This window comes from Castanea sativa, chromosome 6 (genome assembly GCF_040712315.1).
Source record: "Castanea sativa cultivar Marrone di Chiusa Pesio chromosome 6, ASM4071231v1".
Lineage (NCBI taxonomy): Eukaryota > Viridiplantae > Streptophyta > Magnoliopsida > Fagales > Fagaceae > Castanea > Castanea sativa.
In genome coordinates, this window is record NC_134018.1 from 17,372,471 (window position 1) to 17,397,656 (window position 25,186).

The 25,186-nt window shown below is 35.4% G+C and overlaps 2 pseudogenes; one reads left to right on the forward strand and one right to left on the reverse strand.

The window, feature by feature from the left end:
* Positions 1-555: 555 nt before the first annotated feature.
* LOC142641560 (putative disease resistance protein At4g10780) lies at positions 556-4,461 on the reverse strand (annotated as a pseudogene).
* An 8,980-nt stretch (positions 4,462-13,441) lies between these two features.
* LOC142639555 (uncharacterized) lies at positions 13,442-22,619 on the forward strand (annotated as a pseudogene).
* Positions 22,620-25,186: the final 2,567 nt, after the last annotated feature.

The window sequence follows — 25,186 nt, forward strand, 5'->3', positions numbered from 1 at the left end:
GGTCAATTGGAAATATGATCTTTATAAAAAGCAATGTTTAAGAGAAGGGGAGGAGATAGTCGTCCATTAAGAAGGGGAACAGAGAGAGGGAGTCTCTTAAGATTAGGACATCTGTGTATCTCATTCGTTTCAAGAGAATCACAAAGTATGACTTTACTGCTATCACAGAGAAGGGGTCTCTCAAGAGCTTGGTAAATTTAATGCACATTTGCTAAAATATCTTGTTAAAAGATTAGCCTACTAACCAAAGATTATTATTGATTAGACTGATAAATTACACTGAACGAAATGTTTGTTGAGCAAAGCTAACAGCACTAACTGTACTAACACCAAGATAAGGTCACCACTTTTCCCTATTGTGCACTAGTTATGGACCACGTTTATCCAGGGACAGAGGAGTCCAATATATAACATTCTGCTATAAAATTTTAACTTAGATCTCTTGGAAATTATAATCTCTGCAAAAGCAAGCATCGAAGGATTAACTAGGACCATGATGTAAACACCAACACCATAAAAAATTCTTCTACTCTTCTCTAATAATCACAGGAAAAAAAAAATGCGGAGAATGATTGATGAATTGTACGATCATTAAAACAAATTACACAGAGGATCATTATTACACAAGATTTTCCCACTAGGCTAACGAGGAACACATGTTCATAACACAAAAGAGTTTAGACTAAGTAATTAATTAAGAACACACACAGAGTTGTAATATTGAGAGTGAAGTTCTCCTCGCTGGTACACCACGGATATATTCCATGTCAGCTTTGGCTTGGTGATACTGATATATCCTATATGAGGCGAAAACAGAAAAAGGAACCAATCGTGAAAACAATTTACATGGATACTGAGGTTAAGCATGTGCATTCGTAGTTTACTTACAGAGAGGCCGTGTTGAATATGCTCACTGCTCAGCACATCAACAAATCGTGCAAGCATTCGGATCTTCTTCCCGGCTGGGCAATTAAAAGGGTATATAAAAGGAAAAAGGAAAAAAAGATAAGCAACTAATTGGATTAATTTGCGTAATAATAAATCGCAAGATTTAAGAGTGAAGATACCCATTACTAAGACGGGGCAGAGAGAGAGGGAGTCTCTTCACCTTTGGACATTCACGTATCTCAATCTTTTCAAGAGAATCACAAACTATTACTTTACTGCAACTGCAGATGGTCTTCAGTTCCGGTAAATTCGCCAAAAGCACAAAACCTCAATTTGGGGAGAGTGATTTTGGTAGTGTCCATTCCTTTCTCCTCTTTTTCCTCTTCATCTTCTTCAAATTCATCACATGCTTCTGCTATTATTTCCTTTAATTTCCTACATTTCTCAACCTGAATCTCTTCCAGGTTGTGCAGGTGCAGTAACAATCCAAGCGGAAGCAGCTTCTTTATTGGACATTGAACGATATACATTACTTTGAGACTGGAAAAGGTATCAAGTGGGACCCGTGCTGATGCAGCTCTCTCTTTCCTAAACAGCCCGCGTAGGTTTTTCAAATTTTCAAGTTTTAAAATCTCGAGAGTTTGAAGAGAATCGGAAACAGAAGAAGAAGAAGAAGTAGAAAGCACGTGCTCTATTCCTTCGCAACTGCTAAGAAGTATTTTCTTCAATTCCATTGCGTCCTTCAAAGATGGAACACCGCATAGACTTCTAAAATCGTGACATCTTATAATTTCTAGGGATTGCACGTCTTCTGGTAGCACAAGGGACTCATCTCCTCTTCTTAAATTGCAGTCTCCTAAAAATACACGTTTTTCTACATCTTCAAATTTCTGATGAAAGTATTTCACAGAATTTTTCACTTCAATTTGGTAACATGCAAGTGCCCCTTTCTTTAAGGATCTTATAAAAATATAGAAACTCTAAGGTACTGGAGACGAGAAAGTTTAGGTAAAATCCCAAGTGGCATGATTTTTAGATCCTTTGCGTCCAGATCGAGGTATGTCAAGTTGACCAACATTTCTAAACCATCAAGTACTTCTGTAATTCCAGTTCTCCCAAGGTCTAACTTCCTCAATGTTGTGAACTTTGCTAATGAAGACACATGCTTTAATTTCTTACACCATCTAAGGCTTAATATATTAAGATTCTCCAAGCTAAAGACTGAATTCGGCAAAGATTCAATACCAGTATCTGATAGATCAAGAAACTTGAGCCCATGCAAATGCTTAAACAAAGAATTTGGGACGTTTTCTAATGAACGGTTACCTTTCAGCAACAAGGTTGACAGGTTAGGACACCTTGGTGATACATTAGAAGGGATTGTTGATACGTAGTTGTACATCAAAGAAGCCTTTGCAAGGCCCTCTCTCCATTTTACTTCATTTGATAAATCCTCCAATCCCAAGCGACCTTCTACCATAAATTGAGGACTTGCGACCTCGAGGACCATTTCTCTTACCAAATCATGCATCTTTACAAAATTTTCCTCCTGATCCATAATATGCATCAATTTCACATTCTAATAAGCACGCATTTTCAAGTTTAGTCAATATAGAATAGCCTCTATCAAACTCCACTTGCCTACTCTTCATTTTTTCAATAATTCCCTCATCAATCAAATGTTCTATCAACTCTTGTTTTTCAATCTCGACGTCTTCAGGGTACGGCTGTCCAGACCCGCCCGCCGCCCGACAACCTAGCCAAACCGCCCGATGCCGACTCGATTCTGGCCCAAACCGAAGGTCCAGTCGGTTAGCGACGGGTTATCGTTCTCAAAAACCGACGTCAATGGGTCGAGTGGCGGATTTGTATCTCCAAAACCTGAGCAACCCGAACCCGACCGAAGCTATAAAAAAATCCTACCAAATCCTGCAAAAACAAGCCATATCCGGCCGAATTTCAACAATTTCTAGCGAAAAAAATGCAGATTTCAGAAAAAAAAAAAACTAGTTTCTGGCAATTTTTTCCAATTTCCGGTGATATTTTCCAAGTTCCGGCGATATTTTTCCAGTTTCCGTCGAGTTTTTTGAAGTTTCCTGTGGGATTTTCCAATTTCCAACGAAAATTCCAGATTTTGACGACAATTTTTTTTTTCTCTCCAGATTTCGACTCCTTTTTTAATTCTGGCAACCGATCCGGCCTGATTGACGTTCACCATCACCTGAAACCGAACCGATCGATTTTTCTAGCGGTCGGTTTCGGGTTACTCCACCCTCCACCCGCTGCCGGCGGGTCGAGTCTGGGTTAGGTCGAAAACCGACTCAGCCCGACCCGTGGACAACCCTACTTCAGGGTATAGTGCACAATGGAAAAGACATTGTTTAAGTTTCTCACCTTTCAATCGTTCATAACTAAATTTAAGTGTCTCAAGTACCTGCTCCTCTCTATTGTTGGTCCTTATTATTGATGTCTTCAACTCTTCCAATGCATCTCTCCACTCGAAATCATTAATTAAGGGTTTGAAACTTGCAGCTATCGTAACAATTGCAAGAGGCAACTGAGAACATTTTTCAATAACCTCTTCTACTAGTGTTTTCAAATCTGGATTTTTAAAAACATCATAACCCATTTGATCTGAAAACAACTTCCGTGCCTCCTCTTTTGAAAGTAGCTCCATTTTGATCCCTTCACAGCTCATTCCTCGACAAGCATCAAGAAGGCGAGTTGTCAATACTAATTTGCATCCATTTTTTAAAGTAGGTTATGGAATTCCTACTTTCTCAAGAGCAAATGCTTCCCACATATCATCCAAGATTAGCACATGTCTCTTCTTTTTTTCCAATGCTTCCATTAACTTGGCTGCCCTTGTTGTTACATCATCAATTTCAAATTTTAAATTTAACTTTTTGGCAATGTCATTTTGTAGTTGGCCAACACTAAATGCCTTTGACACAGTGACCCAAACTACACTATCAAACTTGTCTGTCGCTTTTAATAGGAGATTATTGACTTGTTTCATGATAGTTGATTTTCCAATGGGAGAGTTGATTTTCCAATGCCTCCCATGCCATAAACACCGATCTTTTGAACATTATCATCCATCATACATGCCCAAATTTCTTCCTTTACACTTTTGGTTGTGCTTTCCCCTCTTAATGTTGGTGGTATTGGCAAGACTTCTCCATTTTGTATTGTGGATCAACTACCAAACTATTAGAGAAATTACCCCTTTCATAAAGTTTCTCCACCTCTTGTAACTTATTAAAAGCAATTTTTCCTATGTGTGCACGTGAGAAACACTTCCCTTCTCCAACTTACGTTCAATGGCTTCTATTTCCTTTTTCATCTTTTCTACATCTTGGAGCCAACCTTCAACTTCTTGCTTAGGAGTATTTCCCGGAAGGAGTTGTGCTTTCATTCTAGAGATTGTGTCTAACTTCCGAAGTTCTAAATCCTGCCATTTTTCCTTGGGAGTTATCCTATATTATTAGCGCCTCTATAACAATTGCAGCATTTCCACATTGGAGCAACTATCATTTCTACAATCCCGATAATCAGACCCACATTTTCCATTGTTTTTGTGCCTGCATATGTACCCAATATGTACCTTAGACATTTTGCACATTTATAAATTAAAAATTAAAAACAAAATGGAAGAATGCATCTTTATTCCCCGGCTTTAAATGCCATGGAGTTGGATTGGTAAATGGTATGTGGAAGTAGAGGTGGAGGTGGATCTCATTTCCCTTCCCCGCCCCCCCCCCCCCCAGCCAATGTATAAATTCAGAATTTTACATAAAATTTGCTCAAATTAAAATTTGAAAAAATGATTACAACATATCTAAATTTGGTGGAATTAATATATACTAGTTGGAAACCCAAACTTTCCCTAAAAATATGTTGGTCTCAAACTGAAACAATAAATACTACAGAAAGATTTAAAAAAAAAAAGTGGTGTGCATCTAACTAAAAGTTTCTGTAGTCCTCTCTTGTTTCTACTGTGGGATACCAAAATTATTTTTGCATCATAGAATTTATGCCAAATATTTGTGGCTAGAATCCTATAAATTGTTTAGATTTTTAGAAAGGACAAATGCTATTAGAATCTATTACCACAGTATCTCAATTGTTTGTCAAGATCTGAACTTATGATCATCTTTATGCTTATGATAGACCTACCACTTTCTTGCAATTGTGTAAAAAAGCAAAAAAACCCTACAATTCAAAGGCACACAAATAGTTTGATCCAACTTCTTGTGAATTTCTTAATCAGTTGTAGGAGTATAATAAAATCCTCAAAGGTTCATGTTCACTAAAAAAGATTTTTACAGTACCATCATCATATTGTTGAATATTAGTAAGATCAAGTTCATCAAAAATAGTTTTAATAGGTGGTGTTTCACATTCCAAAGTCCATTCTTTGGGAAGAGTAATATCTTGCCATTGAATCATTTTGGGGACTTGGATCTTAGCTGTAACACCCTGTATTTTTTTTATACCAATTTAATTATTATACTTAAATTATAAAAGAGGCCTACAATTAAATGGATTAAATTGATCTAGGCCTAAGATATTAAAAGTGAGATATATACTTTGGAATATGAAGCCCAAGTGAGGTGACATAAGTATATATATATATATATATATATATATATATATATATATATATATATATATATATATGGGCCTTATTAAGCTTTAAAAAAATTTATTAAATAAATAAAACCCTAGCTTTCTTCCTCTTTGGTCACACATGTATTTCCTTTTGCTTCAGCCGACTATTGAACTCTGCTTTCTTCACTGTGGCGTTGAGTTGGAGTCTACATGTATGATTTTCTAATGCTCTAGATTTAAGAAGTTGGAATAGTCATAGGTAGAAATTGTTATGAACCTAGACTATCTCTATACTAATAGAAAAGAGTGCAGCCTCCATTGTTGACCGAATCAACCATCACCTTTTTGTTATTGGCTAAAACAAGTCCAACAGCATCATGGGAATTATAGGCTACTAGATTGATAGTTAAGGCTTCTACATGGCTTCCTATATTTGATTGAATAGATATATGTATAATAATTTTTTACTATGAAGATTTAAAGCCTTTAAAAGGGAGTTTTGGCTTCTCTAGCAGACCATGATGATTATTGTAGTAGGAATTGTATATATATAGTCGTATGGTCACCATAGACTTTGAAATTGAACAAATAGAGTAATAGGCTTGGACTTTGTGACTATGTTAAAGGGATAAGGGTGCTTGTGTTAATATGTATTCACACATAGCCTCCATTGTTGACCAAATCAACTATCACCCTTTTATTGTTTTCTAAAACTTGTCCAGCAGCTTTAATGGGGGAATAGGCAACTAGATGAATGAATTAAGGCTTGTACATGGGAGCCATGTTAGATTGAATATATATATATATATATGAGTTTTTGTCCAAGAAAAATCTTAAATATTTACACATTGGTTTGGTTCAAGTTGCTGTTAAACCTTTAACCAGAAAAGGAATTGATGCTTCTGTGCTTATGTGTTTACGTGATGCTAGATTTAAGAAATTTAATGATAGCATTCTTGGCATGATTACTACTTCTTTGTATGATGGTCCTGTTTATTTTGATTGTTATCCTGATCTTGCTCTTGCTTTAGATGATCCTAATATTATTAAAGCTTTGACTTTGCATATATTGACTTCTGGTTATGATATGGATGATGGTAGTAGACCTTTTACTCTTATTTACCGAATTTTTTATAGATTGCTTGATTCCCAGCTAACTCCTCGGTCTAAAGGACGTGATCTTGCTGGAAAAACTATGTTGATTCAATGTTCCACCCCTGATGCTAAGATCCAAGTCCCTAAAATGATTCAATGGCAAGATATTACTCTTCCTAGAGAATGGACTTTGGAACAAGTAGCACCACTTATTAAACCTGTTTTTGATGAACTTGATCTTACTAAAATTGCACAATACACTGATGGAACTGTTAAAATATTTTTTGATGATACCAAATGTTTTCCTAATAACAAACCTTTAAGAATCAATGAAGGAAGAAAGTCCTTTGCTGGATCTGAAAGTTTTGTTAAAAGAAATTCTGATGTTGATGAATTTTTGAAAAAGAATTTTAAACCACGAGATTTGAAGCTAAAAGGAGTTGCTAGCAACAATTCCCAAGTTAGCAATACTTATTATTCAACACAACCTGAAGTTCCTTCTGATATTAACAAAGAAGAGGAAGATGCTAACGAAGTATCACAAGGTCAGGCAGACACAGACAGAATATGAAAGACACAACAACACTATCAGCCAAGGAAAGAATGGCTTTGATACCATAAATGGGGAAGGACGACAGCGTAGAAGGCAGAAGCACAACAGATAACAGATATATAGAATAATTCAAAGTAAATGATAATTGAAAGTGAGACGGTAGAACCAGCCAAGCAGTTGTATATCAAAATAAATAATTCAAAGTATTGAAAACAGAAGTGTTTATTGAATGTACTTCAAAACACTTACAATAGTAGTAGTCACAAGATTACAACGATCAATAGGGATCAGTGGGATAAATAGTACAAGGCTTGAAAGCTAGTCCTAGTTCTAGTTACAAGCTTTATGTATCAGTGAGATATCTTGATCTAAGGAAGTTCTAGAGAGATTTCTAAGGGAAATCCTAGAAAAGATTCTGAGTTTAAAAATAAGGGACAACCCCCCTTAAATAAGTAAATAAAGCAGTGAATAGTACAAAGTGAATAGTACAAAGTGAATAGTGACATTTTTACTATTCATATCAGGACCCGTGAGGGGCATCATGAGCAACAGTAGCGTTAAATCCGGAAGGAATCAAATTGGCTTTGGAGCCAAAAGTAGTTTGGCATGTTGTGCCCAAAATATCAGCAATTATGAAGGTAGTAGGTAAATAGCTTTATCCTCGGGAAAAAACCCTTATCTTGGAAAGTCAACAAAAGAGGAAAGCTGCAACAATGTTGGAATGTAGTGGTGGTGCCAAAATGGTTTGGCATATGGAATAAATAAGTAAGTAGTCAACAAGTTATCATTGTTATCAAGAAAGCATCTTCGGCAAATAGTAACTAGTGAATATTGTAGCATCATCTGGCTAGACAAATAAGAAAGTCTTGTTCTGGGATCATTATGCTCCTAGGTAAAAGCTGCATCAGACGAGTAACCAGCATAAGGATCCCATGGAGAGGGATCCCATGGGGGATCATCATTGCATTCATGTTCATGATAAGTTGAATATTTGTTACAGAAACCACAATACATTAATGGTTCGTAAACAGGATCTCTTGTGAGAAATATTCTTGGGTCATCATGTTCTGCCCATTGTAAATGTCGGACTGCAAAAGCATAAGGTCTATTAAGGAAAACAGAGATTCTATCTGTACAACCAAAGAAATGGTAGTCTTTCCATAATTCTTCAGAGACATCTAGAATTCGATTATTGAAGTAATTTCTCCAACATTCAGCAAGAGCATAGGGATGCTTATGTGAAACATAAGTATTTCCTTCATACCATTGACCTTGGTGAGTATATCCATTAATGAGAACAAGATGCTTGGAAGGTTGAACATTCATCCAATTATTATTTTCCCATTTGGGCAAAGTACTCCAACATCAGATGGAAACATAAGGGCTTTCAACATGAGTGACAGCTTTTTGAATAATATCAGGAAATTAGTTAATCTGATCATGACTCATTAACTTGATGAGTCTGATAAAACCAAATTCGAACATTTGAGAAAGCCAAAAAGGATCATTATCAGAACCATCTTCATAATTAATCAAAAGGCCAGGGAAAGGATGGGTTTTTCATGTACTCTAAGACTGCTCCCAAGGTATTTTCCCCATTTCTTTTTCATGTAGCCTTTGTTGGGGCCATCCGGTTTAACAATGGTAGGAGCAATTGAAATAAGGGATTTGAAATGTTTAAGCCAAAGATCAAGATCTTTGGTCATAGCCTTGCTTTCAAAAATACAAGATTGTACTTCTGGAGGCAAGTTGGCAACAACACTTTTTAGCAAAGATTGGTTTTTTAGACTCAATCTAGCGAAATCAGTACCCATTATAGTCTTTCTATCCATTGAATGGATTTCCTCTTTGCCAAAGAGTTGACTAATCAGATTTGGTTTATCATGATGGTTTTGAAAGTTAACAAGGCAATTAAAAAGTTCGTTGGCAAAGGCCTCATTATCAGTAGTGGGGTCAACAATTTGGGTAGTAAGGTTAACAAGGTGAATTTCAAGTGCTCTCATGGTTCTGTTGAATAGTTTATGGTGGTTTGAAGAGTGGGAAGCTTGAAGGTTGTCAAGAATGAATTTAATAGAATCTGGTAATTCACTATAGACTCCATTATGGAATTGCATTTCTTTGTTCAATACTTCTTGTAAGGTTAATATGATATCACCACTGGAATATGTCACCTCTGCTGGGGTAAAAACCTGAAGGGATGTTGCATTACTGGATTTTACTCCAGAAGATGCGCCTTCATGCATTACAAAAGGATGTCCCGCTGGGAACCTTTCGTCTTGAGGAAAGCCTATGCCGGTGCTTTCCCCTTGTTCCTCTTTTCTGCCGAAGAAGTCATAATATTCCACTTAGTAGTGGTAGTATTAAATTTTACTTTCTCCTACCAAGTAAAGGAGAAGATGTTAAGGCAGTTGGCCTTAGTCAATAGTTCAATGATAGAATCTTTTCTAGGATTTCCCTTAGAACTCTCTCTAGGACTTCCTTAGATCAAGATATCTCACTGATACACAAAGCCTGTAACTAGAACCAGGACTAGCTTTCAAGCCTTGTACTGTTTATCCCACTGATCCCTGTTGATTGTTGTAATCTTGTGACTACTACTACTGTAAGTGTTTTGAAGTACATTCAATAAACACTTCTATTTTCAATACTTTGAATTATTTATTTTGATCTTGCTCTTGCTTTAGATAATCCTAATATTATCAAAGCTTTGACTTTGAATATATTAACTTCTGGTTATGATATGGATGATGGTAGTAGACCTTTCACTCTTATTTACCGAATTTTTTATAGATTGCTTAATTCCTAGCTAACTCCTCGATCTAGAGGACATGATCCTACTGGAAAAACTATGTTGATTCAATGTTCCACCCCTGATGCTAAGATCCAAGTCCCTAAAATGATTCAATGGCAAGATATTACTCTTCCCAGAGAATGGACTTTGGAACAAGTAGCACCACCTATTAAACCTGTTTTTGATGAACTTGATCTTACTAAAATTGCACAATACACTGATGGAACTGTTAAAATATTTTTTGATGATACCAAATGTTTTCCTAATAACAAACCTTTAAGAATCAATGAAGGAAGAAAGTCCTTTGCTGGATCTGAAAGTTTTGTTCAAAGAAATTCTGATGTTGATGAATTTTTGAAAAAGAATTTTGAACCACAAGATTTGAAGCTAAAAGGAGTTGCTATCACCAATTCCCAAGTTAGCAATACTTATTATTCAACAAAATCTGAATTTCCTTCTGATATTAACAAAGAAGAAGAAGATGCTAAATCTGATGCTCCTTCTGGATCTGATTTTCCACCTATTGAAAACCTTGATTTTGAAAATCAATTACGTGTTATTGGTCTGATGGATATGAATTTTGAAATCCCTACTTTTCAAATTGATATGGTTGCTTTAAGTAATGAATTCTTTTCTAAAGCAAACCGTGATAAAAGGAAGTATTACCAAAGTACTTTTGCTCAGTCTGAAAAAGACAGAATCAAAAGGAAATGGAGAGAAAAAATGAATTTGTTAAAACAACATATTTTGTTTTTTGATTATCTTGAGAATTATTATGTTTCAAGAATTGTTAATTCTGAAAATTGATAAAAATATGGACAACCACCAATCTGATGATGATGAGCAAAAAGATGGAGATGAATCTGATCAACAAGCTTCTCCTTCTGGTAATGTTTCTGATCGTGTCTTGATTAATTTGATTAATAATCAATTGTCTCTTGTTAAACATATGCTGCCCAAATGGTACATTAAAGTCAAAATTGTTGTTGCTCATGATTATGCCTTTGATGTTGTTGCTATGATTGATTCTGGTGCTGATGTTAATTGTATTCAAGAAGGACTGATTCCTTCTAAATATTTTGAAAAATCCACTAAGAGATTAGTTTCTGCTAATGGAGCAAAAATGAAAATCAAGTATGAATTGAACAATGCTCATGTTTTCCATGATAATGTTTGTTTTAAAATTCCCTCTGTGCTTGTTGAAAACATGACTGATAAAGTGATTCTTGATTTGCCTTTTATTAACTCTTTATACCCTTTTCTTACTAAAGATTATGGAATTACTACTGATCCTTTTTGACAAAAAGTAAAATTTGATTTTTGCTCAAAGTGTGAAACTCATATTGATAATGCTTTTAATCTTGTTAATAAACATCTTAACTTCATTAAACAAAAAGATAGCTCTAAGAAAACTGGTAGACAATTCTCTGATAATTTGTTGCCAACAATAATTGCTAATTGTCACAAAGTCTTGATGAATAATAGTTACCTCGACAATATTGATGTCTTTCTTGTTGACTTGCATAATGACAAAAACTTTAGTGAAAAGAATATCTTCACCAAAGAATGTCCTACGAATACTACAATTCAAAAAAGGATCCTTCGCACTAGCCTTTTGACCAAGTCTTTAGCATGGTTCAAACTTGTCTGGAACAAGTCTTCTTCCTACCCCAATATTCCCAAAAATGATAATTGGCATCCTAAAACTTATCGTCCTGCACAACTAAAATATATTACTACTATACTCTAGCTTTTGAAACATATTTTTCAAAAGGATTTTACTAATAATATTTACTCTCATTTTCCTAATATATATATATATATATATATATATATATATATATATATATATATATATATAATGTTAGAGTCAATAGATATCCCACTTGATGTATATATATAATATTAGAGTCAATACCCAGCAGCATCAAGTGGGAATGCTAAGCAACTAGATGGATAAATTAAGGCTATACGTGGCTTCCAATATTAAATTGGATAGTTAAGTGAATAAATAGAGGATTTTGGATATAACAATTTTGTCTAGGAAAAAACTGTTTAAGTGTGAAAATAGATTTTTATGTGGGAAATTGTGTATTGATGAACCTATTTTTGGTGTTGCTAGGTTCTAATTCTACAGATTTGTTGTGATTCAAGGGAGGTTGATTTCCTTTATTTTTGCAACTAAGAGGTAAGTGGTGTTTGCTAATTTTGGGGGTTTTCCCAAAACAGTGTTTGGTTATTAAGCTATTCTATATCAAATAAATATGTTGATATTATATATAAATTGATACTTTATAAATGCTTGATGTGCACGTTGAATATTCATTTTACGAAAAACATGTGGGACAACCTAAATTTATTTAAACTTGTATGTGTGAATATATATTGATATTTTGAGAATTATGAATGGATTATTTATGTAAGCATCTTGAATATGTTTTGAAAACCTATGGCAAGTCGTGATTAAAAAGTTCAGTATTGTGTTAGTTCTTAGCAAGGGACAATCATACTGCAACTAGTCCTTAGCAAGGGACAGTCCCAAAAAAGGGGGTAGTGCACATTTGGTAGCTCCTTAGCAAGGGAGTATACTATTGAGGATCCAAAAAGGAAGCTCCTTAGCAAGGGAGTGCACTTTAGGTTCCAAAGGAACCATCCTTAAGAAAGGGAATGAAAAGGAGGCTCCAGTCCCAGAAAAGGGGATAGCACAACCTTGTCAACGGGGCGTAAACGTTGACCACGAGTAAAGCCTAGGAAATTGTGTTTGTGATGGTATCGATATATATATATATATACACTATGATGGCTCACTATATAAAGATTATTATTTCTTTTATATGAAATATTTGATGATAAAATATTGATGAGGTATGAGTAATGAATTGTTTGTAAGAATTATTTTTTTAAAGGTTGTTCCCACATCCCAATGTTAGTGAATTCCACTTATTGAGTTATCTCACCCCCCTTTATTTCCCCTTACAAATATATTAGATGGATTATTGGAGTAAAGATTCTTGGAAGTCAGCAGTTACAAATTATTTTGCGGGACTGAAAATTTTATTTTTACTTTTATGATATTAAACATTGTACTGGAGAATTTTTTTGAGGATGTTTTAATTTTTGGTGGATTAGAGCTCTGACATTTGTGATGAAATTTTTAGGTTGCTGGATTCTTTTATTTAATATTTTTATGGATTTTTTAGATTAAATAGAATTTTATTGCTTATGATTTTTGGGGCATTACAATTGTGGTATTAGAGCTTAGGATATGATTCTGTAGACACTTGAAAACTAGGTTATGATTCTATAGACTTGAAAATTAGGATATGATTCTATAGACACTTGAAAACTAGGTTATGATCTTGATTTTTTTTTAGAGCATTGGTATCTAGGTTATGTTTGATGAGATATTTTAAATAATTTTTGCAATGTTACTTCTTATGTTTAGCAATAATAATTGTTTCACCATCTATATTTCTTGATTTCTTTGTTAACTAGGTATCATGCCACCCAAAAAGAAGAGAGTAGCTAATTCCAATAATGAGGAACCTATCGTTAATTTGCGAAGGCCAACCAAAGCAAGGGTTGGTACAGAGGCTGAAGTCACTCAAAATGTGAGAGATAATGAACGTCCTAGGGTGACACGCATTGATCCTTTGGATGAAGCTACTGCACGATTGTTGGACAGGTTGACCCAGGTTGCTAGTAGAGGTGCAGGTAGGGTAGAGGGAAGGGCTGGTTGCTCTTTTGAGACTTTTATGAAGCAGAATCCCCATTCCTTTGATGGGAAGCCAAATCCTACAAAAGTTGAGAAATGGTTCTTGCAAATGGAGAAATTTTTTGAAGCTTTAGATTGCACTGACTCTCAGAAGGTGCGGTTTGCAACTTTCAAATTGATTGGAGAAGCTGAGCGTTGGTGGAGATCCACTAAAGCCATTTTGGAGGGAATGGACACTGAGAGAAACCCCATCACTTGGGAGAAATTTAAAGGGGTTTTCTATGATAACTACTTCCCTAAAGTGGTTTGGGAACGAAAAGAGAGGGAATTTGCTGATTTGGTGCAAGGAAGTATGACTGTTGAGCAATATGCAGCTAAATTCAATGAGTTATCTCACTTTGGACCACACTTAATCCTTACTGAGGCAAAGAAAGCAAGCAGATTTCAAAAGGGGTTGAATGAGAGACTTCGACACCATTTGATTGCATTAGGGGTTGATAATTATGGAGAGTCAGTTAAGAGAGCTATGAGACTGGAGGAAGATTTCAAGAACAATTTTAGGAATGAGAACCCACCTAGAAACACTGGACAGACAGGCTTTCGACAAGGCAATGCTCAAGGTCATTGGAACAAGAAAGGATCGATTGGGAGATCTGGGAGTAATGCATCATCAAATAGGCCAGAAAATACGAATCAACCCCAGAATGCTCAAGGTAGAAGTTTGACTTGCCCTACATGTGGAAGGTTCCATGGAGATAAGCCATGTTTCTTTGAAGGAAAGGCTTGCTATAATTGTGGGAAGACAGGACACTTAGCTAGAAGCTGTACATCTCCTCAACAAAACTCAATGGCACAACCTAGAAAGGATGATCAGAGGAGAAAGGCATAAGGGAGAGTGTTTGCACTCACACCACAGGATGTTCAAGCTTCAGATACTGTGGTTGCAGGTATCCTCCCATTATTCTCAAACTTTACTAAAACTCTATTTGATTCTGGATCTACACACTCTTTTATCTCCACTCAATATGCTAAGTTATGTGATAAGAAACCTGGACTTATGGATTATGACTTGTCTGTGGCCACATCTATGGGTGATTCCTTAGTGTGTAATTCTATGCTTAAATCTTGTGTTATTCAAATTGAGGATAGGGAAATGTTAGCAGACTTGATTTTGATGGACATGTATGACTATGATGTAATTTTGGGAATGGACTGGTTGGCAGCTTATCGTGCTAATGTAGATTGCTTTAGAAAAGAGGTGGTGTTTCGGCCTCTAGGAGAGCCAGAATTTCGATTTAAGGGCTCTAGGATGCATGCCTTACCCAGGGTGATATTGGCCCTTTGGGCTCAACGTCTATTACGAAAAGGATGCCAAGGGTATCTAGCTCATGTGGTGGACACTAGGAAAGAGGAATTGAAGTTGGATGATATCCCTGTTGTGAAGGAGTTTCCTGATGTCTTTCCTGAAGACTTACCAGGGATACCTATAGATAGAGAGATTCAATTCTCCATTGATTTGCTCCCTGGAACTTCTCCTATATCGAAGGCACCATATCAAATGGCACCCACTGAACTTAAGGAACTCAAGGAACAGTTACAAGAACTTCTAGACAAGGGGTTCATCAGACCAAGTGCATCTCCTTGGGGTGCACTAGTTTTATTTGTGAAAAAGAAGGATGGGACTATGAGGTTGTGCATTGACTACCATGAGTTAAACCGGGTTACTGTGAGAAACAAATACCCTCTCCCCTGTATTAATGGCTTATTTGATCAATTGCAAGGGGCACAAGTCTTCTTTAAGATTAACCTTCGTTCTGGGTATCACCAGTTGAAAATCAAGAGTGAAGACATACCCAAGACAACTTTTAGGACGAGGTATGGACACTATGAATTCTTGGTAATGCCTTTTGGTTTGACCAATGCTCCTGCTGCATTTATGGACTTGATGAATAGGGTGTTTCATAAGTACTTAGACCGCTTTGTTATTGTCTTTATTGATGACATTCTAATCTTCTCCAAAAGCATGGAAGAACATGAAGAGCACTTGAGAATTGTTTTTCAAATTTTGAGGGAGAAGAAGTTATATGCAAAGTTTAAGAAGTGTGAATTTTGGCTTGATCAAGTGGTGTTCCTAGGGCATGTGATATCTGAGGCAGGGAATTCTGTAGACCCTAGTAAGGTTGAAGCTGTGATTGATTGGATAAGACCGACGAATGTGAGTGGGATCAGAAGCTTTTTGGGCCTTGCTGGCTATTATAGGAAGTTTATGGAGGGATTTTCCCGTATTGCAGCCCTATTGACTCATCTAACTCGTAAGAATGCCAAGTTTATGTGGACAGAAGAATGTGAAAAGAGTTTTCAAGAACTTAAGTAAAGGTTGGTCACTGCACCAGTACTAACCATCCCTAGCAACTTGGGAGGCTTTGTCATTTATAGTGATGCTTCAAGAAAAGGGCTTGGTTGTGTGTTGATGCAGCATGGTAAAGTCATAGCTTATGCTTCCCGCCAATTATAGAGTTATGAACAAAATTATCCCACTCATGATTTAGAGCTGGCTGCAGTGGTGTTTGCATTAAAGATTTGGAGACACTATTTGTATGGTGAAAGGTGTGAAATTTATACAGAGCATAAGAGCTTGAAGTACTTCTTTACTCAGAAAGAATTGAATATGAGGCAACGAAGGTGGCTTGAGTTGATTAAAGATTATGATTGCTCAATCAATTACCATCCAGGCAAGGCTAATGTGGTAGCTAATGCACTTAGTCGAAAGTCTTCTGGTTTCTCAGCTGCCTTGTTAACTACTCAAAAGGAGATTATTAATGACTTGGAGAGGATGGGATTGAAATTGTCATGGGTGACTCCCAAGTCTTTATGGCCAGTTTAACAATACAACCCACTTTGATTGAGAAGATTAAGAGGTCACAAGTCGAGGATGCACAAATTGTAAAGATCATAGGAGAAGTACAAGAAGGGAAGAAACCAAAATTTAATGTGTCTAATGATGGTGTTTTAAGGTTTGGAAGTAGACTTTGTGTGCCAAACGATTTTGCATTAAAGAAGGAGATTATGGAAGAAGCCCACAGTACCCTATACTCAATGCACCCTGGTAGCACTAAAATGTATCGTGATATTCGAGAAACTTATTGGTGGAATAATATGAAGAGAGAGATAGCTCAGTTTGTGGAGCAATGCTTGACTTATCAACAAATTAAGGCACTACACCAGAAACCTTCAGGATTGCTGCAACCACTTCCCATTCCCAAATGGAAGTGGGAGCATATATGTATGGATTTTGTAACTGGTTTGACAAGATCTCCTAAGGAACACGAGGCCATTTGGGTCATTATGGATAGGATGACAAAAACAACACATTTTATTCCAGTTAAGATGACTTACTCACTTGATCAGCTAGCACAGATATATATTGATGAGATTGTGAGTCTTCATGGAGTTCCAGCATCAATTGTGTCTGATCGAGACCCAAGATTCACCTTAAAGTTTTGGGAAAGCCTACATAAAGCTTTGAGTACTAATCTTATCTTTAGCATAGCCTTCCACTCGCAAACAGATGGACTATCAGAAAGGACTATTCGTACTTTGGAGGATATGTTAAGGGCTTGTGTATTGGATTTCAAAGGAAGTTGGGAAAAGTACTTGTCTTTAGTGGAGTTTTCCAATAATAATAGCTACCACTCTAGTATTGAGATGGCTCCCTATAAGGCTTTGTATGGTAAAAAATCCAGGTTCCCATTGTGTTGGGAAGAGATTGGTGAGAGAAAATTGTTGGGACCAGAAATCATTCAGATGACATCTGAGAAGATTAATCTGATTCATAAAAGATTGCAAACATCACAAAGTCGACAGAAGAGTTATTATGACAACTCGAGGAAGGGAGTGGAATTTGGAGTTGGAGATATGGTATTTTTGAAAGTCGCCCCAATAAAGGGTGTGATGAGATTTGGGAAGAAAGGGAAGTTGAGTCCCAGATTTGTTGGTCCATTTGAGATCCTAAAACGCATTGGTAAAGTTGCCTATGAGTTGGCCTTACCGCCTGCACTTGCAGGAGTGCATAATGTGTTTCATGTTTCCATGTTGAGGAAGTACATCCCGGATCCTTCACATGTTTTGAACTATGAGCCACTCAAGAACAAAGACAACTTGACTTATGAGGAAGTTCCAATCCAAATTCTTGACCGTAAGGATCAAGTGCTACGCACCAAGACCATATCATTAGTTAAGGTCCTTTGGAAGAATCACACAGTGGAGGAGGCATATTGGGAGCGAGAAGATGAGATGAAATCAAATTATCCAGAGTTGTTTGTTAATGAAGGTATGTACAATTTTGTGGACAAAATTTTTAAGGGGGGAAGGATGTAACACCCTGTATTTTTTTTATACCAATTTAATTATTATACTTAAATTATAAAAGAGGCCTACAATTAAATGGATTAAATTGATCTGGGCCTAAGATATTAAAAGTGAGATATATACTTTAGAATACGAAGCCCAAGTGAGGTGACATAAGTATATATATATGGGCCTTGTTAAGCTTTAAAAAAAATAATTAAATAAATAAAACCCTAGCTTTCTTCCTCTTTTGTCACACATGTATTTCCTTTTGCTTCAGCCGACTATTGAACTCTGCTTTCTTCACTGTGGCGTTGAGTTGGAGTCTACAGGTATGATTTTCTAATGCTCTAGATTTAAGAAGTTGGAATAGTCACAGGTAGAAATTGTTATGAACCTAGACTATCTCTATACTAATAGAAAAGAGTGTAGCCTCCATTGTTGACCGAATCAACCATCACCTTTTTGTTATTGGCTAAAACAAGTCCAACGGCATCATGGGAATTATAGGCTACTAGATTAGAGTCAATACCCAGTAGCATCAAGTGGGAATGCTAAGCAACTAGATGGATAAATCAAGGCTATACGTGGCTTCCAATATTAAATTGGATAGTTAAGTGAATAAATAGAGGATTTTGGATATAACAATTTTGTCTAGGATAAAACCGTTTAAGCGTGAAAATAGATTTTTATGTGGGAAATTGTGTATTAACGAATCTATTTTTGGTGTTGCTAGGTTCTAATTCTACAAATTTGTTGTGATTCAAGGGAGGTTGATTTCCTTTATTTTTGCAACTAAGAGGTAAGTGGTGTTTGCTAATTTTGGGGGTTTTCCAAAACAGTGTTTGATTATTAAACTATTCTATATCAAATAAATATATTGATATTATATATAAATTGATACTTTATAAATGCTTGATGTGCACGTTGAATATTCATTTTATGAAAAACATGTGGGACAACCTAAATTTATTTAAACTTGTATGTGTGAATATATATTGATATTTTGAGAATTATGAATGGATTATTTATGTGAGCATCTTGAATATGTTTTGAAAACCTATGGCAAGTCGTGATTAAAAAGCTCAGTATTGTGTTAGTTCTTAGCAAGGGACAATCATACTGCAGCTAATCCTTAGCAAGGGACGGTCCTAGAAAAGGGGACAGTGCACATTTGGTTGCACCTTAGCAAGGGAGTATACTATTGAGGATCCAAAAAGGAAGCTCCTTAGCAAGGGAGTGCACCTTTAGGTTCCAAAGGAACCATCCTTAAGAAGGGAATGAAAAGGAGGTTCCAGTCCCAAAAAAGGGGATAGCACAACCTTGTCAACGGGGCGTAAACGTTGACCACGAGTAAAGCCTAGGAAATTGTGTTTGTGATGGTATCGATATATATATATATATATATACACTATGATGGCTCACTATATAAAGATTATTATTTCTTTTATATGAAATATTTGATGATAAAATATTGATGAGGTATGAGTAATGAATTGTTTGTAAGAATTATTTTTTTAAAGGTTGTTCCCACACCTCAATGTTAGTGAATTCCACTTATTGAGTTATCTCACCCCCCTTTATTTCCCCTTACAAATACATTAGATGGATTATTGGAGTAGAGATTCCTGGAAGTCAGCAGTTACAAATTATTTTGTGGGACTGAAGATTTTATTTTTACTTCTATGATATTAAAAATATTGTACTGGAGAATTTTTTTTGAGGATGTTTCAATTTTTGGTGGATTAGAGCTCTGACATTTGTGATGAAATTTTTAGGTTGCTGGATTCTTTTATTTAATATTTTTATGAATTTTTCAGATTAAATAGAATTTTATTGCTTATGATTTTTGGGGCGTTATAGTCTTCACAGATGAAATGCCCAATTTCATCACCGACTATGAACTATAAATTCTGAGTTTACAAAGAACTTGTGATTTACATCTTCTGTGACTTTTCACATAAATCACATACAATGCATCTCATGGACTATATAATAATGTCCCATATATATGTTACCATTATTTTAGATAATAATAAAATAACTTTATCAATCACAATATTAAGTCATACATCATGTCATACATAATGTCATACATAATATCATACATAGCATCATACAATAGGATTTAAGGGCACTAATCCTAACATAATAGTCATCAATGGAGTGTCGGTGGAGTCAAAGAAGTCAACAAAAGTAGTAGTCAATCAAAGCATCATGCAATAAACTTTTCCCTTAGATGAATAATGAAGCAGTTTTGGCCTTTCTGCAGGCTAGGCAAACAGGAGTCTAGACAAATAGTGAAAGCCTTGATCAGATAGAACCAGTAGAAGCAGCATCAGAAGGATAGCCTTCATAGGGGTCCCATGAAGGACAAGGATCCCATGGGGGATCATTATTACACTCATGTTCATGGTAGGTGGAGTACTGGTTATAGAAACCACAATATAACAATGGTTCATAAGCAGGATCTCTTGTAAGGAATATTCTTGGGTCATCATGGTTTGTCCATTGTAGATGACGGACAGCAGAAGAATAAGGTTTATTTATGAAAAAAAAAATTCTATTTGTGCATCCAAAGAAGTGGTAGTCTTTCCATAATTCTTGGGTGACATCTAGAATTCGATTATTGAAATAACTTCTATATATATATATATATATATATATATATTGAATTCAGAGAGTCTATTAAACACTCTGTTAAAAAGAATGATGAAGGTATGCCTATTTTTGATGAAAGTATTGGTCGAGGTATTCTTGATGGTGTCAATACCTTAATCTATACTATTCTCAAACACTTTGTTGGTACTCCATCCAATGTCTCTTCTCGAATTAGTGATTATCTGAACAATTTGAGATGTCCTACTATGTCTGATTACAGATGGTACCAAGATGTTTTCATTTCCAGAGTTATGCTCCGGAAAGACTCCATGAAGCCTTATTGGAAAGAGAAGTTTATTGATGGTCTTCCTCCTATCTTTGTTCATAAGGTAAGACAAGAATTAATTGGAAAAAATGATTCTATTAATTATGATAATTTAACCTATGGTGATATTTTTAGTACTATTAAAAAACTTGGAATCAACATGTGTAATGATGAAAAACTGTTAAGACAACAATTAAAAAATAAGAAAAAAGCTAAATATGAAATGGGTAATTTCTGAGAATAATATGGTTTACCCCCTATTGCTCCTTCTAGGCAAAAAGGGAAAAGTAAACATGATAAAGTTTACAAAGATTATAACCATAAAAAACATAAAAGAAACAAAACAAAATTTGCTAAACCCAATGATTTTTATGCTAAAAATAAATCTGCTTTTAAAAGACATGATAAACAAAGATCAGGTAAAGGTAAATACTTTAACTGTGGTAAACCTGGACACTACAGTAAAGACTGTAACCAGAAACCTGGTAAATTGAAGAATAAATTGAACATGTTAAACATTAATGATGATGATCAAAATGAACTGTTTCAAATTCTTGAATCTACTGTTTTGACTGATTCTTTTGAAGAGGATTTCTCCTCCTCATCTGATTCCACTTATCACTCTTGTAGTGACACCTCTAGTTCTCCAAATGTTAAAATTGGTTGTAGAGATTCATGTTGCAGTACTATGAAATCTGTTAATGTTTTAACCAAAGATGTAGAACAAGAAGACTTGCTGGTAACCTTAATAAGTCAAATTGAAAACCCTGTTTTAAAACAAGAATATCTTGATAAATTTAAGAAAAATTTAACCAGAAATAATAATGTTAAAAAAGTTAAATCAAAGATAAGTTTAGAAGAAACTTTGGAAAGATTTAATAAAAAGAAACCCAAACACTTAACTGTTAATGATCTTCAACATGAAATTACTGCTGTTAAAAAAGACATAATTAATTTAAAAAATGAGTTCAAAACTGTTAAAAGTGATAATGCTAATCTTAAACAAGAATTGCTATTTCTAAAAATTGATAAAAATCTGGACAAACACCTGTCTGATAATGAACATGATGAGCAAGAAGATGGAGATGAATCCACTCAACCTCCTTCTAGTAATGTTTCTGGTAATGCTTTGCTCGATAATCAACTTGCTCTTGTTAAACATATTTTGCCTCCAAAATGGTTTACAAAAGTTAAAACTGTTGTTTCTCATGATTATCATTTCAATACTATTGCTATGATTGATTCTGGTGCGGATATGAACTATATCCAGGAAGGATTGATCCCTTCCAAATATTTTGAAAAATCAACTGAAAGATTGATTTCTGCTAATGGTTCCCAAATGAAGATTCGATATGAATTGCATAATGCTCATGTTTGCCATGAAAATGTTTGCTTCAAGATACCTTCTGTGCTTGTTAAAAACATGAGTGATAAAGTGATCCTTGGTCTTCCCTCTATCAATGCTTTATACCCTTTCCTTGTTGAACATGATGGAATTACTACTAATCCCTTTGGACAAAAATTCAAATTCAAATTTGCTTCAAAATTTGAAATTGATACTGATGATGCATTAAGTCTGATTCATGCTAAAGTGAAACATCTTAACTTCCTTAAACAAGAAGTTAGATACAAAAGAATTGCTGAACAACTTTCTAATAACTTATTGCAATCAAAGATTGATAATTTTTAGAAAATACTAATGAATAATGTTTGCTCTGATATTCCCAATGCCTTTTGGCATAGGAAGAAACATATTGTTGACTTGCCTTATATCAAAGATTTTAATGAAAAAAATATCCCTACTAAAGCTAGACCCATTCAGATGAACTCTAAAACTGTTGAATTTTGCAAAAATGAAATCAATGATTTGCTCAAGAAAAAACTAATTAGGAACAATAAGTCCCTTTGGTCTTGTGCTGCTTTTTACGTCCAAAAAAATGCTAAGCTTGAGAGAGGAACCCCTCGCCTTGTGATCAACTATAATGCTTTAAACAAAGAAGTGAATAGTGACCTTTTCACTATTCATATCAAGGTCTGTGAGGGACAGCAAGAGCAAAATCCGGAAGCTTTATCAAAAGAACCGGCCTTATTAGGTTGGCTTTTGTGCCGAAAGTAGTTTGGCGTGTTATGCCAAAAGCAGCATCAGTGAAAGCAGCAGACAGGTAAAGCAATAGTAAGAACTTTAACCTTAGGTAAATATTGTAGCACTAATTGAAAGTAAGGCGGTAGAACCAGCCAAGCAGTTATATCAAAATTAATCAAAGATATTGAAAACAGTTGTGTATTGAAAATAATTCAAAACACTTACAGTAGTAGCAGTTACAGGATTACAACTGGATAAGTAACAAGGCTTGAGAACTAGAGATAGTTGCAAGCTTTGTAGAAAATAGAGAAGTAATGGAGTTCTGAAAAGGGATTCAAAAGGAAAACCCTAAAAAGAATTCTTAGTAGTGAATTGTGTGAGAAGTGAATTCTTGTTCTGCCAATAAGGGACAACCCCCCTTATATAGGTAAATAAAGCAGTGAATAGTGACTTTTTCACTATTCATATCAGGGTCCGTGAGGGACAGTAGGAGCAAAATTCGGAAACTTTATCAAAAGAACCAGCCTTATCAGGTTGGCTTTTGTGCCGAAAGTAGTTTGGCATGTTATGCCGAAAGCAGCATCAGTGAAAGTAGCAGGCAGGTAAAGCAATAGTAAGAACTTTAACCTTTGGTAAATATTGTAATAGTTTGGCCTTTGTGCAAGCTAGGTAAATAGTGAGAGCATCAATCAAGGCCTCTGTGCAGGCTAGACAAATAGTGAGAGCATCAATCAAGGCCTTTGTGCAGGCTAGACAAATAGTGAGAGCATCAATTAGGAGAGCAGTAAGCAAATAGTGAGAGCATCATTTTGGCCATTGTGCCAAGAGAATCATATTGCCCCTAAGTCAGGAGTATCTTCTTCCTCATGACCAAACCAATCTTGATTATAGGGGTGATATGGGTTATCTGCAACAGATGCTTCAGAAGATGCTTTAGAACCACCTTCTTCTGGTCTATTAGCAGTCATTTCTTCTGCTCTCCAAAGTTTGAGAAGAGCATATAATGCATCAAGATCATTGCGAATATCATCAAGAGGAGAGGTCTTCTTGGTGGAAGTAGTAGTTTTGGAGGATGAAGTAGTAGGTACATTAGCTTTGGCGGCTATTTGTACTGGAGAATGTTGCTCAGGAAGAGGTTTGGTGGATATTTCTCTGGTAACATTATCAATAATTTCTTGGACATGAGAAAATTTATCCCACCATTTCAAAGTGATTTGTCAAACCAAAAGTTTTTATTGAATATTGATTGTAAAAGTGCTAAATATGTTATTGAAAAGGATGTTGAAAATATTGCCTTAAAACATATTTTTGCCAGATGGCAAGCTATTTTGAGTGTTTTTTATTTTACTATTGAATATATTAAAGGTTCTCAAAACACTATTCCTAATTTCCTTACTCATGAATTTCTACAGTGTCACAATGGCAAGTAGAAGATCCAAAGACAAACACCCTGCTGAAACACCTAAACAAATTGTTAAAAAAGAACGTACTTCCCCTCTGGAAATTGCTAACCGATTCACTCCCTTAGGAACAATTCCTAAGCCTAATTACTCATCCATTCTAGCCTCAACCTATAACCCATATGCTTTGACCATTGTTAACCAACCTATGAAAACAGTTTTTCCAAAAAACCCCAATGCTTCCCAATACATCAAAAAACAATATTTCCAAAATCTGTTTTTCATTAAGCCAAACCGGTCAGCAATCAATGATCCCTTACAGATTGCTAGAAGTTATTTCCCTCCACGGTTCCACTAGGTTCCTGAACATGGTGATAAGAAGCTACAGTACTATTCTGATATACTGCAAATCAAAAAATCCATCATTATTAAAGCCATTCATGATAAAAACAACCCCTCCAAAATTATTTACCATAGTGTTTACTTGGTAAACATCATCCCTGAAGACAAATGGGGCCTTTCCCTTCCTCTACAAGGATACTACCAAACTCCCCTATTCCATATTCCTACTATGATTATATTACTACTTGGTCGAGGTTTATGCTTCACCAAAATGATACAATGTCCCATTCATGGTTTGTTAATTTTGATAAAAACTTCAAAAGCAATGCTAAATTTCCTCTTTGGTTCATCCGATGGTGGAATCAATTTGGCCCTGTTGCTAATATATTTCCAGGACCATTAATGGGTTCTTACAAAACATTTGCAAGTACT